This window comes from Ceratotherium simum, chromosome 15 (assembly GCF_057802395.1).
Source record: "Ceratotherium simum simum isolate JZ-2026a chromosome 15, ASM5780239v1, whole genome shotgun sequence".
NCBI classification, from domain to species: Eukaryota; Metazoa; Chordata; class Mammalia; order Perissodactyla; family Rhinocerotidae; genus Ceratotherium; species Ceratotherium simum.
The window spans coordinates 45,022,636-45,038,399 of NC_141914.1; the positions used below are offsets into that span (position 1 = coordinate 45,022,636).

At 37.4% G+C, this 15,764-nt stretch overlaps 1 long non-coding RNA gene across 1 annotated transcript; it reads left to right on the forward strand.

Annotated features, from left to right (window-relative positions):
• The first annotated feature begins 5,783 nt into the window (after positions 1–5,783).
• Positions 5,784–11,827, forward strand: LOC147915198 (uncharacterized). Its single transcript, XR_015554393.1, has 3 exons — positions 5,784–5,860; positions 6,788–6,884; positions 11,689–11,827. It is a non-coding gene; the product is annotated as an uncharacterized LOC147915198 (long non-coding RNA).
• Positions 11,828–15,764: the final 3,937 nt, after the last annotated feature.

Genomic DNA, 15,764 nt, shown 5'->3' on the forward strand with positions numbered 1-15,764 from the left:
TCAAGGTAATAAAGGTCATCTATCACAAGCCCACAATTAAAATCATTCTTAATGGTGAAAAGCTGAAAGCTTTTCCTCTAAGATTAGGAACAAGACAAGGGCCCTTACTCTAACCACTTCTATTTAACACAGTACTGGATTTCCTAGCCAGAGCAATTAGGCAAGAGAAAGAAATAAAAGGCATCCAAATTGGAAAGGAAGAAGTAATATTGACTCCATTTGCAGAAGACATCTTATATATTGAAAACCCTAAAGACTCCACTAAAAATTGTTGGAACTAACATATGAATTTAGTAAAGTTGTAGGATACAAAATCAACACATAAAAATCAATTGTCTTTCTATACATTAACAATGAACTATCTGAAAAAGAAATAAAGAAAAAAATTCCATTTACATCAAATGGAATCAAATAGAATAAAATATTTAGGAATAAATTTAACCAAGAAGGTGAAAGATCTATACACTGAAAACTATTAAGACATTGCTGAAAGAAATCAAAGAAGACACAAATAATTGCAGAGATATCTCGTGTTCATAGATAGTGAGGAGTTATGATTAACGTGTCTATACTACCCAAAGCCATCTATAGATTAAATGCAATCCCAATCAAAATTCCAATAGCATTTTTCACAGTGAAAGAAAAAACAATTCTAAAATTCATATGGAACCACAAAAGACCCTGAATAACCAAAGCAATCCTGAGAAAGAAGAACAAAGCAGGAAGCATCACATTTTTTTATTTCAAACTACACTACAGAGCTGTAGTAATCAAAACACTATGATATTGGCATAAAAACAGACACATAGATCAATGGAGCAGATTAAGATCCCAGAAATAATCCTGCACATATATGGTCAATTAATTTATGACAAAGGAGCCATGAATATACAATGGGGAAAGGATAGCCTCTTCAATAGCTGATGCTGGGAAAACTGGACAGCTACATGCAAAAGAATGAAACTGGACCCCTCTCTTACACTATGCAAAAAAATCAACTCAAAATGGATTAAAGACTTGAACAAAGACCTGAAAGCATACAACTACTAGAAGAAAACATCAGAAGTAAGCTCCTTGACATTGGTCTTGGCACTGATTTTTTGAATTTGACACCAAAAGCAAAGGCAACAAAAGCAAAAATAAACAAATGTGACTACATCAAACTGAGAAGCTTCTGCATATCAAAGGAAACAATCAACAAAATGAGAAGGCAATTGTGGAATGGGAGAAAACATTTGCAAACTGTGTATCTGATAAGGGGTTAATATCCAAAATATATAAGGAATACATACAACTCAATAGCTAAAAAACAAATAACCTGATTAAATAAATGAGCAAATGACCTCAATAGACATTTGTCTAAAGAAGACATATGAATGACCAACAGGTACATGAAAAGGTGCCAAAAATCACTAACCATCAGGGAAATGCAAATCAAAACCACAATGAAATACCATTTCTACACCTATTAGAATGGCTATTATCAAAAAGACAAGAGATAACAAGTGTTGGCGAGGATATGGAGAAAAGGGTACCCTTGCGTACTATTGATGGGAATGTAAATTGGTGCAGCCACTATGGAAAACAGTCAAAATATTAAAGGTAGAGCTACCATATGATCCAGCAATCCCACTTTTGGGCACATAGCCAAAGGAAATGAAATCTGTGTCTTGAAGAGGTAGCTATACTTCCATGTTTACTGTGGCATTATTCACAATAGCCAAGATATGGAAATAACCTAAGTGTCCATCAGTGAATAAATGGGTAAAGAAAACATAGTATAAATATACAATGGATTATTATTCAGTCACGAAAAATATAGAAATCCTACCTTTTGCAACAACATGAATAGAACTTGAGGGCATTATGTTAAGTGAAATAAGTCAGAGAAAAACAAATACTGTATGATCTCACTTGTATGTGGAATCTAATAAAGTCAAACTCACAGAAGCAGACAGCAGAATGGTGGCTGAGGCTGGGGGGTTGGGAAAAATGAGGAGATGTTGTCAAAGGGTACAAACTTTCAGTTATAAGATAAATAAGTTCTGGGGATCTAATATTCATATTGGAGACTAGAGTTAATAATACCATATTATATATTTGAAATTTGCTAAAAGAATAGATCCTAAGTGTTCTCACCACAAAAACAAAATAGCTTGATTGTGGTAATCATTTCACAGTATATATGTATATTGAATCACATGTACATATTAAATATATATAATTTTTATTTGTCAATTATATCTGAATAAAGCTGGAAAATATCACAACATAAACGGGGCTCATACAACTGGACATCCATATGCAAAGAACTGAACCTTGACCCAAGCCTCACACCTTACAACAAAATTACTTCAAAATAGATCATAGGTGTAAATATAAAATGTAAGACTATAAAACTTTCAGAGGAGGGCTAGCCCCAGTGGCCTAGTGGTTAAGTTTGTCGTGCTCCACTTTGGAGGCCCGGGGTTCAGTTCCTGGGTGCAGACCTACACTGCTTGTCTGTTAGTGGCCATGCTGTGGTGGCGGCTCACATAAAAAAGAGGAAGATTGGCAGTGGATGTTAGCTCAGGGTGAATCTTCCTCAGCAAAAACCAAACAAACAAACAAAACTTTCAGAGGAAAATGTAGGAGAAAATCTTCATGACTGAGATTAGGAAAGAGTTCTTAGATATGACACCAAAACCACAAAACATAAATTAAAAAATGATAAATTGGACTTCACCAAAATTAAAACATTTAAATTGTGACAGACATTATGAAGAGACTGAAGAGACAAGCTATTGACTGGAAGAATATTTACAAGCCACATATCTCACAAGGGAATTATATTCAGAATATAAAAGAACTCTCAAAACTCAACTGTAAGAAAACAAATAACCCAATCGAAAAGTAGGCAAAAGATTTAAACAACAGTTTAACGAAAGAGAATATATGGGTGACAAATAAGCACATAAATAGATGTCCATCATTAGTCATTAGGAAAATGCAAATTAAAACCACAATGAGATACCATTACACAACCTATTAAAATGGCTAAGACAAAAATATCAAAAGCTGCTGAGGCTGCAGAGCAACTGGAAATTCCATACATTATTGGTAGGAATGCCAAATAGTACAGACACTGGAAAACTAGTTAGCAGGTTTTTAAAAAAAATAAATTTAAACATGTATTTACCATGTGACTAAGTCATGCCACCCCAAGTTATGTATCTTATGATTATTTATGTTCACACAAAAACCTGTACATCGATGTTTCTATCTTCTCTACTCATAATCTCCAAAAAATGGGAGCAATCTAATTCAATGAGTGAACAAATAAACAAACTGGGGTATAACCATACAGTGGAAAACTATTTAGCAATAAAAGAGAATGGACTATTGACATGCAACAACTTGGCATTTTTTCTGAGGGAAACGAGCCAGTCTCAAAAAGTTATATACTGTGTGATCCCAGTAATGTGACAGTCTCAAAAAGACAAAACTGTAGTGATGGAAAACAGATACATGGCTGCCAAGAGTTACAGGTTGGAGAGAGTGGGATTACAAAATGATAGCACAAGGGAGTTTTCTGGGGATGATGAGACAGTTCTATTTTGATTGTGGTGTTAGCTGAACAAATCAATACATGTGTTAAATTTATAGAACTGTACACAGAAGAAGTCAGTTTAAATATATGTCAATTTAAAAAATAAAATTTAAAACAATGTAAAAAATAATTTTTATGTCCCTCTACTAGTGTGGATTTAAATTTCATGTTATTTGAATACATAACAGCCTAAAACTAGTCGTGTACTTCTTATACTTGTAGCTTCTATGCAACTAGAAAACCAAAATACGTTTACAAAATAAATACAAATTGCAAAACTGATAAAGCTCAAAGAACCATTAATTTAATATGACAGATAATGTTTGACTGAAACTTCTTCTTCTCTCCAAGTGTGAATATGGTACTGACCATTCAAGCACAGGTTCTTTGGAGTTTGGCATGTTTATACTATTTGGTGATTCAGTTATTTTACATTTCTCTTCTAAATATAGTTAAACCTTTGTTTATATGGTGAATTGTGAAGTCATTTGACTTTCACTTGGCAAATTGCATCCTTGATTTGTTTCATATTTGCCTAAGGCAATTAAAGTACCATTACTTCAGAGTGATGTGATTGTCAACACAAATGCAAATGTGAATAGTGAAGTCACCAGGCAGAAAGCCCACAGCTGTAAGATGAACCTTCGGATGATCCAGAATACATGCACGGATGTGTCTATGTATGAGAGTGTTGTGAATGCATGTGTTTGTATATAAAAATTGCTGAGCAAATTGAAAACATTAAATTAAAATATTTTTGTGTAGAACTCATGATCGCTAACAATATTTTGATAGTCAGATATTTGGGGAAACACTCAATTGAAGCATATGGGGGTTGATAGTCACCCTCCACATTTTGAAGTTTTAGAGCAATAATTATCCATTTAACATCTAGAAGAGTCCAATGTAGGCCCTATTTGAAGTCGAGGAGTTTTGCTCTGGGATATTTCCATGGCCTCTGCAATCAATTTCTTGTGGCCTGTTTTTCACACTATGTTCTCAGTGGCTCCATGCCACCCCAGTGCTCGCTGTTCCAAGTTGGGATTAATTCCTGGTCAGGCCCTTGTACAGAAATTATTTTTTCTTATCTTCATTTATCTCTTTTTTGATTTTATTCTGCAAAGATTTCTCTTTTCTGGAGTTTCTATAAATGGAATCATAGTTTTATTCTTTTGTGTCTGCTTCTTCTGCTCAGCATAATGTTTTTGAGGTTCATTGTTTTTTGTGTATTTCAGTAATTCATTACTTTTTATTACTGAGAAGTATTCCACTTAATGACTATACCATAATTTGTTTACCTATTCAACTTTGGGTTGCTTCTAGTTTTTGACTATTATGAATAAAACTGCTTTGAACATTTGTGTACATTTATTTGTGTAGACATATGTTTTCATTTTTCTTGAGTGGTACCCAGAAGTGCATTTTCTGCATCGTATAGTAAGTTTATGTTTAACTTTATAAGATGTAGCCAAACTGATTTCCGAAGTAGAATACTATTTTACATTCCTACCAGTGATGTTTGAGAGTTCTGGTTGTTCCAAGTCCTTGCCAAAACTAGATATTGTTGGTTTTATTCTTTTAGCTATCCTGGTGTGTTTGTGCGTTGGTATTTCATCGTAGCCTTAATTTTTTTCCTTTATGAACAATGATTTGTAAATCGTTTGTTAGATTCTGAAATTTTTTTAAATGGGCAGTTTGTCTTGTGGTTATTGAATTGTGAGAGATCTTTGTATATTCTAGATACAAGTCCTTTGTCAGATATATATATCATGTATGATGTCTCCAAATCTATGGCTTGCATTTCATTTTCTTAACAGCATCTTTTAAAGAGCATAACTTTTCATTTTCACAGAGTTCAGTTTACAAATGTTCTCGATTGTGGTTTGTGCTTTTATGTTCCAGCTAAAATTTTTTTGTCTACCACAACCTCATGCAGATTTTTCCCCTATTTTTTCCTAAAATTTTAAGAGTTTCAACTTTTGAGAAATACTAGTCAGGTATATTGTAGGATGCCCCTCTATTGGAATTTGTCTGACGTTTTTTCATAATTAGGCTGGGGTTATGGGTTTCTGGGAAGGAGATCACCGAGGTAAATTGTAGTTTCATCACATCATATCAAGGGTATTTACACACTATCAACAAGATTTACCACTGTTAATGTTGACTGAATCACCTCTTTTTTCCCTCTTTCTATACTGTGCTCTTTGCAAGAAAGTCACTATGCTCAGCCCACATTTAAGGAAAGATGAGTCCTGATCCCCTTCCTTTAAGGTGAGTAGCCACATTATTTGGAATTTTTCTGCACGGGAGATTTGTCTCTTCTCCATAATTTATTAGTTAAATCATTTGTTTATAATCAATATGGAGGGCCGGCCCCGTGGCTTAGCGGTTAAGTGCACGCGCTCCGCTGCTGGCGGCCCAGGTTCGGATCCCGGGCGTGCACCGATGCACCGCTTCTCTGGCCATGCTGAGGCCACGTCCCACATACAGCAACTAGAACGATGTGCAACTATGACATACAGCTATCCACTGGGGCTTTGGGGGAAAAATAAATAAATAAAATTATAATCAATATGGACTCATGAATATTTTATTTTATATGTCAGGTTATAATTCAATACTATTTCCTTTATTTTGATGTTCAAATTGTTCGAGCTTTGGCCACTGGGAGCTCTTTCAGTTGGCTTCTGGGCCTCTTTAATATAATTTCATCAGTGTGTGTGTGTGTGTTTGAACACTTTCTTGGTTATTTTATGGTACTACAAGATGCTACAGGCTTATCTTATCTAACTCCTGCCCCAGTCCTAAAATCAGCCATTTGTTTAAGGAGCCCTGGTCCTGTTTAACGGAGAATGGTATTAGAATCCAAGATCTGGGTGTTAGGTGTGCTCATTGATACTGGAGTTTTATTTCTTTTAGCCCCTCTCAGATGACAGAGCAAGGAAATATTTGTGTGTGTACTAACCAGTATATCTACAAATATTTCTGTATGTAACCATCTATACCTACATTAAGTTAACCACATAGTTAATCTCATACCACATAGATCGCTGTAGCCTGTTTCCCTTGCTTGTCTGTAACCACCCCCTCCAACAGTGAGAACAGTGTTGTTTTAATATTTATCTTTGTTAATATAGACCCTGAAAGCACACACAAGGTGTCTGGAGCGGAGCAGATTGACTATCATTTACTTTACAGCAAATGACAAGCATGTGGTTACCCTGGGCTTCAATTCTTACCCCCAGAGCAACATGATGAGAGCTGGATGGACAAACCTACACATAGAGTCCATATGGTAGGTGAGAACTCCCTAAAAAATGAATCTGAGTGCTTACTTACTTGCTGTCTCCCTCTCTTCCTGAAAGGAGATAGAAAAACCTTTGTTCTTCTAGAAGTATTCTGGGTTCTTACTCCAATCATTTGAAACGTAAATAAATCTCTCTGAGAAAAAGATAACAACTGTTTCCATCTTTACAACCAGGGATGTATCCCTGGTCCCCAGTCTCAGCCTGTATTGAAATGTAGACACACAGCCCTGCGAGATAAATCTCTCTCTAGCTAATCAATCATAAATTACCTTCCAATGCTTGCTTTTAGCTCTAGTTCCAAGTTCAATAAAATTTGCTCAGACATCCCTAACTCTGCAGAAAAGTAAAAATATTTTCTCTATAGCCCCACGTACAAATGAGGAGAGTGAAGCTCAGACAGGTTAAAAACTTTCAAAACTTAGGAGTGCTGAAAGTGGGATGGAAGCTGAAATATAACCGAGTCCAAAGCCCATGTTTCTTCAATCAGTGGCTTAGTTTCGGAAAAGACTATCTTGTCACCTAGATAGTCCCAAATGTTTCAAGAACTTACTTAACTTGGTCCTTTGATCTTGCTTTGTCCATATTTCTTTCTTGGTCTGACCTTTCTGGTCATATTTCTTCATTAGTTTGCTCTGCTGAGTTTTGTTTTCTATTTAATTCCAATATTTATTCAGTAGTGACTTTGCATTTTTAGTACTTTGGTGCATCTCTTAAAGTATTTTTGAATATACGTTGCTTTCTAGAACTTGACAAGGTATGGAACATCTTCTTAAGATCCAGGATATCTTAGGAAAGATTAGATAATACTGGAATGATGCTCTGATAAGCAAAACTGTTATTGCTGTCTCTGAGAGGAGATTTCCCAGTTTAATGTAAATAAATAGCTCATCTTCAGTTTTAAACATACCAGCAGTTTTCCACATATCCTTCTTCCTTGATATTCCAATGCATTTCATGTTTATTCTAACCTCATATTGTGTTATTCTTGTTTCCCTGAATGGTTTGTACTAATGCGATAGTAATAGTTAAGATCAGGGTGTGAGGCTGTAAAGAGTTATTCAGAAGAGTGTAAAAACTCCAATGGTATTTCCAGGCAATGAGGTACAAGACAAACTCCACAGTTGACATTTTTACTAGTGTAATCTCTTCAATCCTGCTACCATATAGGAGACTAAGGAAAACTCTGTAATGTCATAAAGTTTTTAACGCTGCTTTAGAGGGTTTTGTGTGTTTCAATTATAACTTGTATTCAGCACCACTATTTAATTTATGACAATTTCTTGGATTTGACAATTCCTGATTTGGCTGTTATCTATTTTCTTGTGCTTTGAAGAATGAGATGATAAGGCAGACTCCTTTTATAGAATATGAAAGGGCTCTGGACAGTTCTTGTAAGTGTTCACCTGCGTGCTTAATTTCCTGCAGTTGTAGCATGAGAATAAAAGTCCAAGCTCACTAGTCCTGGTTTAGCTAGTTCCTGGAGTGTGCTTTGTCACGGGACATGAATATAGATGGGTAACTAGGGAGGCTCCCTTCCTGCAGGTGAGAATGGCTAACAGACTATAGTGGAACGAGAAGTCTTTTCAAACAGTATATTCAGGCTCCCTGAGGTGACACGGCCCTCTGGTTAGCTGCAGTGGCCATGGTGCCTGTAGTTAACACAGTTTCGTTCTTTGGAGCTCAGACATTTAGAAAGCGGCGTGAAGCCTTTACTCGAAGCAATCCGTAGTCATCATTGAGCACTGTATGATTGTATGGCTGCCTTTGCTGCTGTTTCCAGGAGCTGCCATGCTGATGGGCATCTGCCTGTCATACTTCAGTAAAGTCCCCTCAACACTATTCTGACAATAAGTGACTTCTTGGTTATTCTTTTAGTTATGACTTCTTTCTACTAAAAGTTCAACTACACTTCATTGCCAACTGACTGAATGCTGGTTACCAAAGATAACTGTTAATTTCAGATATATTTCCATCTATATACCCACTGTCACTTTATTTGAAAATCTCACAGTTGTTGAAGGCACATGAAACATATGAGTGTTTCCCAATTTAAGATCATACATAGAGGTAAAGCAAATGGTTCTTTTGAAATAAAATAAAAAATAATACAACATTAAATGTATCCTTTGTATAGAAGAGGAGTTCCTTGGCTGACAAAACTATGTCCCTTCTCTCTACAAGTTAAACACATGGCAGAAATAAAGACTATGAGGAATTTCAAAAATGGCTTACCTTGTTCACAAATTGATAATGACTCAATTTGAATTTATCCTAACAGCTTGGAAGGACTCTGCCAGTATATCCTTTTGGTTAGGGGAAGGATAAACCCTTCTTCCTTATTGTTTGTCTATTCATTCATTCATTCATTCATCAATCAACAAGTTCTAAATGGAAATCCACTAGGCAGGAACTCTGCGAGTCTCAGTCTACAAAGAAGATGAAGACACGGTCTTTGCATTTAAGCATACCTTGATGTTCATGAAATAAATGGATGAATGAATGAATGAGTAACTGAATAACTCTTGTCTCTTGTTCTTTCTGGTAATTGATATTTTGAATATTGGGAGAGGAGAAATGTTGGATATTCCTTAGGATAAGCAGATCAGAGCTTCTACATAAGATGATAGCAACTTCTACATTATATCTCCGTCTGAGTGTATCCATCCACAGAGTCAAAAATAATAATAATAATAACAACAATAGTAATAATAAATGGCAGAAACAGTTTCACAAGGCAGAGACCTGTATAAGTAAATACTCTTTTTTTAGAGCTGTAAACACCTACATTTAGAAAGTTAAAGCTGTCACTTTCCCATCTGCTGTAAACTTCAAGTTCTTACTTAGGATATATCCAAAGAGCAAAGCATTGTTCTTGGTGTCTTTATGATTTTTATATTCTGATTTTGTTCTACTGTAACTAGGAGGAGGAAATAATGTTTTTCAACTATCCAAGGGGTTTACACTTTTATCAGGCAGGTTGACTATGTACAATCCAATTCTTCTCAAATAGTTTTTGAGAATCTCTTATGGGCAAGGTGCTATGCTGTGTTTTCTAGGGGATACAAAAATGGACAGACAGGAAGCACAGTCAAGTAGGGGGAATAAAGAGTGAGTACAGGTGCCTGTAATACAAGATAATGTGATGAATGCTTTGAGAGAAGGGAAAAAACAAGACCTGTTGTTATAAAGAGGAAAGGATATATATTCCTGGGCCTATCAGAGAAGGATTTATGAAAGAAGAAATATTGACCTTGAAATCGAGACTCTTTAGGGTTTATTCAGTTAGATATAAAAGTGGAGGCAATTTGAAGCAGGGCAAACCTTATTATCAAAGATCATTTGTCCTTTTATTAATCAAATATTTATTAAGCACCTACAGAGCATAGTTTCCATCTACAAGTAACTCTTAATTTATCTGAGAGGTTAGACACTTACCTAATAAATACAATGGAATGGGATAAATTTGGTGAAAGTGGTGTGTACTGAGTACATTGGGAGCAAAGAGAAAGAAGCAATTTACTCTGACTAGAAGGGGAAGGAGATTACATTTGACTGAGGTCTTGGGGAATAAATAGGAATTTGTGGTCAATGAGAGAGGGAATGGCATTTCAGAGAGAGGAAAGATCACATGCAAATCATCCAAGCCAGTGTTTCTCATAATGTGATTCTTGAACCTCCTCTGTCAGAATCAACTGGTATGCCTATACATGCAGAGTCCTAGCCCCATGCCAGATGTACTGAATTACAGTCTTTCTGAATGGAACCCAGAATTTGCCTTCTAAACATATTTCTGAGCTTGATAAAGGTTGAAAGTTGCTGATCCAAGGATAAAGTGACGTGACTCATTTGGGGAATGAAGAGCAGTTTGACATTGCTCAAGCTTAAGGAGTGTGTGGCTACATACATATGCCAGCCTGGCCACACAATGACTGTTTACCAAAGTGTGGTGGGTACCTTTGTGGGCCTGATACAGCATGAGTCTCACTGCGTGCCCACTATGGAAACCTTCCCTTCTAGTGAGAGTTGGCTCCAGGACATGTGAAGAGCAAGCACATCCTCTCAGCACACCCCAAAGCACGGCAGGAGGATGCTGCCCACAGCTTGCTTGGAGTCAGTGGGGGTGGAGTGCTTAAATTTTGCCAGGATAATTCACACAGATAATTGGACTTCCACTGTAATTGCAAACATTTTGTCCCTCATTATGGTCCCTGCTGTGCCATGAGAGGGGCAAGCCAACCAGCAGGCCTCTGTGAAGATGGGGAAGTTGGGTTCTGAGTGTGGCCTAGAAACTTCTGTCAAGTCACCCTGTGGTAAAAAGGCTCATTTGACAATGTCTGGAATGGAAATACATAAATTCAAAAGCAAAATGCTAGTCATTTGGAGTATGTAAATCTCTAACGATCCCGCCCAAACCTTTCGGAAGGTTTCCTCACATTTGCAAAACCATCAATGTTGAGAGTGGCTTTTTATGATTTAAACTTCCCAAGTGCTGTTTATGTACAACAAAAATAAATAAATAAGAAAATAGGATTTCTGTGGACAAAAGCCACTCGACATATGAAAACACATGTGAAGGGCACTTGCTTGCCTCTGACTAAAGATGGTGGAAGATGATGGTGGGGAGTTGCCACATGAACACCTTATATGTGAACTGGCAAGGAGTAGAGGAGCTGCCTGCTCTCTGGAGGCCGTGAATGCCCGGGGGATGGTCATTTGGGAAGTAACCGATGCTGTCCATTTAGCCCTTCTATGAATATTGCAAACTAATTGCTACCCTTGATATCTTTGCAGATTCTGAAAGGAGTGCGGAAGTGATGGAGCTCCCACAATGACTGGAATCATCAAATTTCCTCTCCGCCCTACAGGTTGGAGATTACAGATTAAATTTGATTTAGAAACCTAAAGGAATGGAGCATTTATTACACTCTGATTTGTGGCATTTATACATATTACATATATATCTAACACACAGCAATTTACTAAGAACATTCACATGTTTGATACAACCATGACTCACAAAGAGCCAGGAGAGCATAGCCCCATCTTAAGACTGAATAAAGAGAGACTCAGAAAAAGGTCACTTGACTTTTCTAGGGTCACACAGTTGTAATAAGTGCAAATAGAGGCCTGGGGCCCAGGATGCCTGACTAAATCCAGGTTTTTTTCTACCACATGTGGCCAATGCTAATATAGCACACTAAAATAAAATACAGTTATTTTACATGTGAGAAGAAAATCATCTTTGTGTGGGCAGCTCCTGTGCCTTACCAGAGTTGTCACCCTTCAGGGGGCCCTCCATTTGGTCTCTAAAGGATGGTTGTGAATCTGAGAATGTTAGATTTGAAAGCATCTGCAGAGAGCATCTGCAAGTTTCTCAGGTTAGAGTTGGGGAAAGTGGAGCCCAGGTGGCTGGAGTGACTTGACAAATGTCAGAAAGCTGGTTAGAGACAGAACCAGCGCTGGAACCCAAACATCTTGTCTCCAAGCTCAAGAGCCGCTCCATGTCACCGTGAACTCTCCCACCATTGATGAGGTAGCATGAGACACTACAAAACTGTGTGTTGTTGAACAACATCAGCAACCATAACAACATATAACAGAACCGTTGAGTGGGTGTACGAGAAAGTCTGTGCTTCCCTTCAGTAATCAGAAAACTTTCACATTAATATATTTCGTTCTAGAGATTCATAATTATTTATAAAACAAAAGTCAACTACTTAGCTACTTGCTTTGCTAATAATGGCTGTGACATTAGGACTGCCTGAAGAGCAAGCACTGAAGAGGTCTCTTCAGATCGACAGGCTGAGCTGCCCAATTCTTGACTTCTTTACAGTAAAATGTAATATTGATTTGGGCTCTCTCCTAACACATGTCACATTGGGACACTTCAGAGGAAAGAGCACTAAACTAGGAGACAAAATATCTGGGGTCAAATCCCGGTTGTGTCAGTCACTCCTCTGTGACTTTAGGCAAGTGGTTTACCTTTTGGAGCACCCCCTTATCCAACAAATGGGGATGATGCCATGGCTTCCCTGCCTGCCTGACAAAGAGAATATACTATGTTATATATTATAATGCATATGAAAGGACTTTGTGTACTCTGGTTTTAATAGGTGATTATTTAGAAATTCCATAATGTTATTTATTAGAGTGAATGGAAAAGAAATAAACCGGCCAGCAAAGATCTACCAAGCTTCTCTTCCGTGTTCAAGACTGTGCTAAGATTCTTTATATATAATGCATATAATTGTACAACAACCCTATGAAGTAAGTGTCATTACTTCAATTTTACAGACAGAATTTGAGGATCAGGTTACTCAGTTGGCCACATGGTCAATAGTTCTGAGTTATTTCCAGTGAAAGCTGTCCACATTGATGAGGAAATAGAATTTTTCTATCAATTATGAAGGAGGAAATGAAACTACCCAAAATACATTTGCCAAAGTTAGGCCTAAATTGATGTAAAAAATAATCATGCCCAATTCCTTATGTATTTTAATCCTCTTATTATTGTAACTGTAAGACAAACTGTCGTAATAGAAAACAATTTGTCTCTGCTCATTACTGCTGAAGCTATATACGCAATGATGCATTCCACTTCTTTTCATTTGTGACAAAGAATCATTTTCTAAAAGGTCGACAGCTGCAAAGCTTCTGAATATGTAACTATGAAATGATAAGTAGATGGAAAAGTTTGAGTAAGAAAAAGAATTGAGATTTGAATCCAATTTATTCCGAGTCCTAGATCCCTGCTCTCGAGGAGTCCACTGTCCCCCCCTCAGAAGAACCAGGGTGCCATCTGCCATTGGCAGGCCTGGGGTGCTATTCTCCTACAGGAAGGATAGCGCGTTAGTGATTGATTGGCTGACATTAGTGAATGGCACAGGTGGAGATGCTGTGCTACAGCCACAGTGCCCAGGCCCAGTCAGGTCCATGCTCTGGACTTTTGGGCTCGCCACGGCAAATCGCGCGCGTGTTTTTCCGTTGTTTTATCACAGAAACACGGCGATAATAGCCTCCCTTTTATAGCCCCTGTGAAATAAATCTAAGTGCAATGTTTACAAAGATACTCCACTTGATCAATCTACTGCTACAGGCTTTGAGTGCTCCGGCCCTGCAGACAGCACTTGTTTTAATGGCCCAAAGGAAAGAACCTTTTAAGAAGATCAAGTGTGACACCTGAAAAGAAATCTGGTGTCTTAGTCCCACAGGTAGGAAAAGTAGCTTTTACATTTCGATTTAAATTTTGAGAATTGTTTGCCTCTTCAGACTTCAGGGAGAAGAAATAGATTTATATTGGAATTCTGCCTGGAGATGAAACTGCATATTGCCGAATTAACTTAACTGCATCATGGAGAGTGGGGCTGTCTGGTGATATGAAAGTTGGAAAGACTTGGGTTCCCATCCTGGCTATCTCACTCACAAGGTGTAATCTCTATTTAACAGGTGAGGAAACAAGTTCAGGGAGGTTAGTTCACTTTTCCAAGGTCACATAGCTTGTGTGTGGCATGTATACACCCTTGAAACATATATTAAGAATTCAAAGAAGACAAACTCAATTGATTCATAATAGGCCATCAATTGACTTATAGTAGGCTGTCAATTCCCCTGGACCTGTGGACAGGTGACTATAGTTGTAGTTCCACAAATTGGTGTGTGACCTTGGGCAAGACACCTCATTTCTCAAGCTCTTTGTTTCTTAATTGGAAAGAAGGAAGAACTTGGACCAGAGTTTCTCTGAAGTTCCTTTCAGCTCAAACATGCTTTGTGTCTATAACTGATAACTTTTAGCCCTACGACCACAAGAATTTTGGTGGTTACTACTTGCCATACTTCAAAGGGAACCCTTTTCAATGGCTCTGACATTTTCCTGAGAATATTATATTGAGAAACAAAGATCCTATGCAGATAAAACATGAAAACGATACCTTCAATGTATTATCTGGATATTTCAGGTAAGTCTGCATATGACCATGAACTTCCTTGACAACGTGTATCTGTCTCACCACTAGACTGTGTGCAACTTGAGGGCTGGTATCTGTGCCTCACTCATCTTCATGACACATAACAGAATTCTTATCCCCCAGCGATTACCCAATATGTATTAAGTGATTGACTGTTTCAGTTTTTTTTACGTGCATAGTTATTGCAGTTAGACTTGCTTGGTCTAATGAGGAAGAAGCAGTTTGTGGCATTTCCCTAAATGTTTATATTTCTGTTAACTCTAATTTATGTGTTTTGGACTGACTTCCCAAGCATTACAATGGGCTAATAGCAGTGGATGGGCCACACAGGGTGCACATCTTCTCATTCCGAATGTCTCAGCAAGGGCCAAGCCTGAAACTATACTTTGGCAGGTAGGACATGGGTATCATGATTATATGACTACCTGCCCTTCCTCTTACCTCTTCTTTCCTGGCTCAAATTCCTTCAATAACTTTCTTCTTACTACTGTATCAAATCTAACCATCACTTGGCTTTGCTAACTCTCTATTTTGTATCAAACTGGTCTCAATCTTTGCAAAGAGCTCTTTCCAACATACTACATTTTCTCCTGTACAAGTTAGTAAGAAAACACTAACAAAGACTTGAGAACTATTTGGCTATTTTGAGGCTGTGATTTCTGTAACTGAGCACTACCTGAAATTCTAGGGAGAGTTGGAGAAATCACAGGCATGCAATATCATTTATTTTTTTTTTTTTTTGAGAGAAGAGTAGCATTCAGAAAGCTTCCAATGAGCTATCAGAGACAATAGAGTAAGACAGGTTTAGTGTTACACTGAAATGAGCCCTGGTTATTTTGTGAAATCCCCAAACTTAGCACAGATGGTGGTATTTGAAATCCACACAGACGTTGTCATTACAAA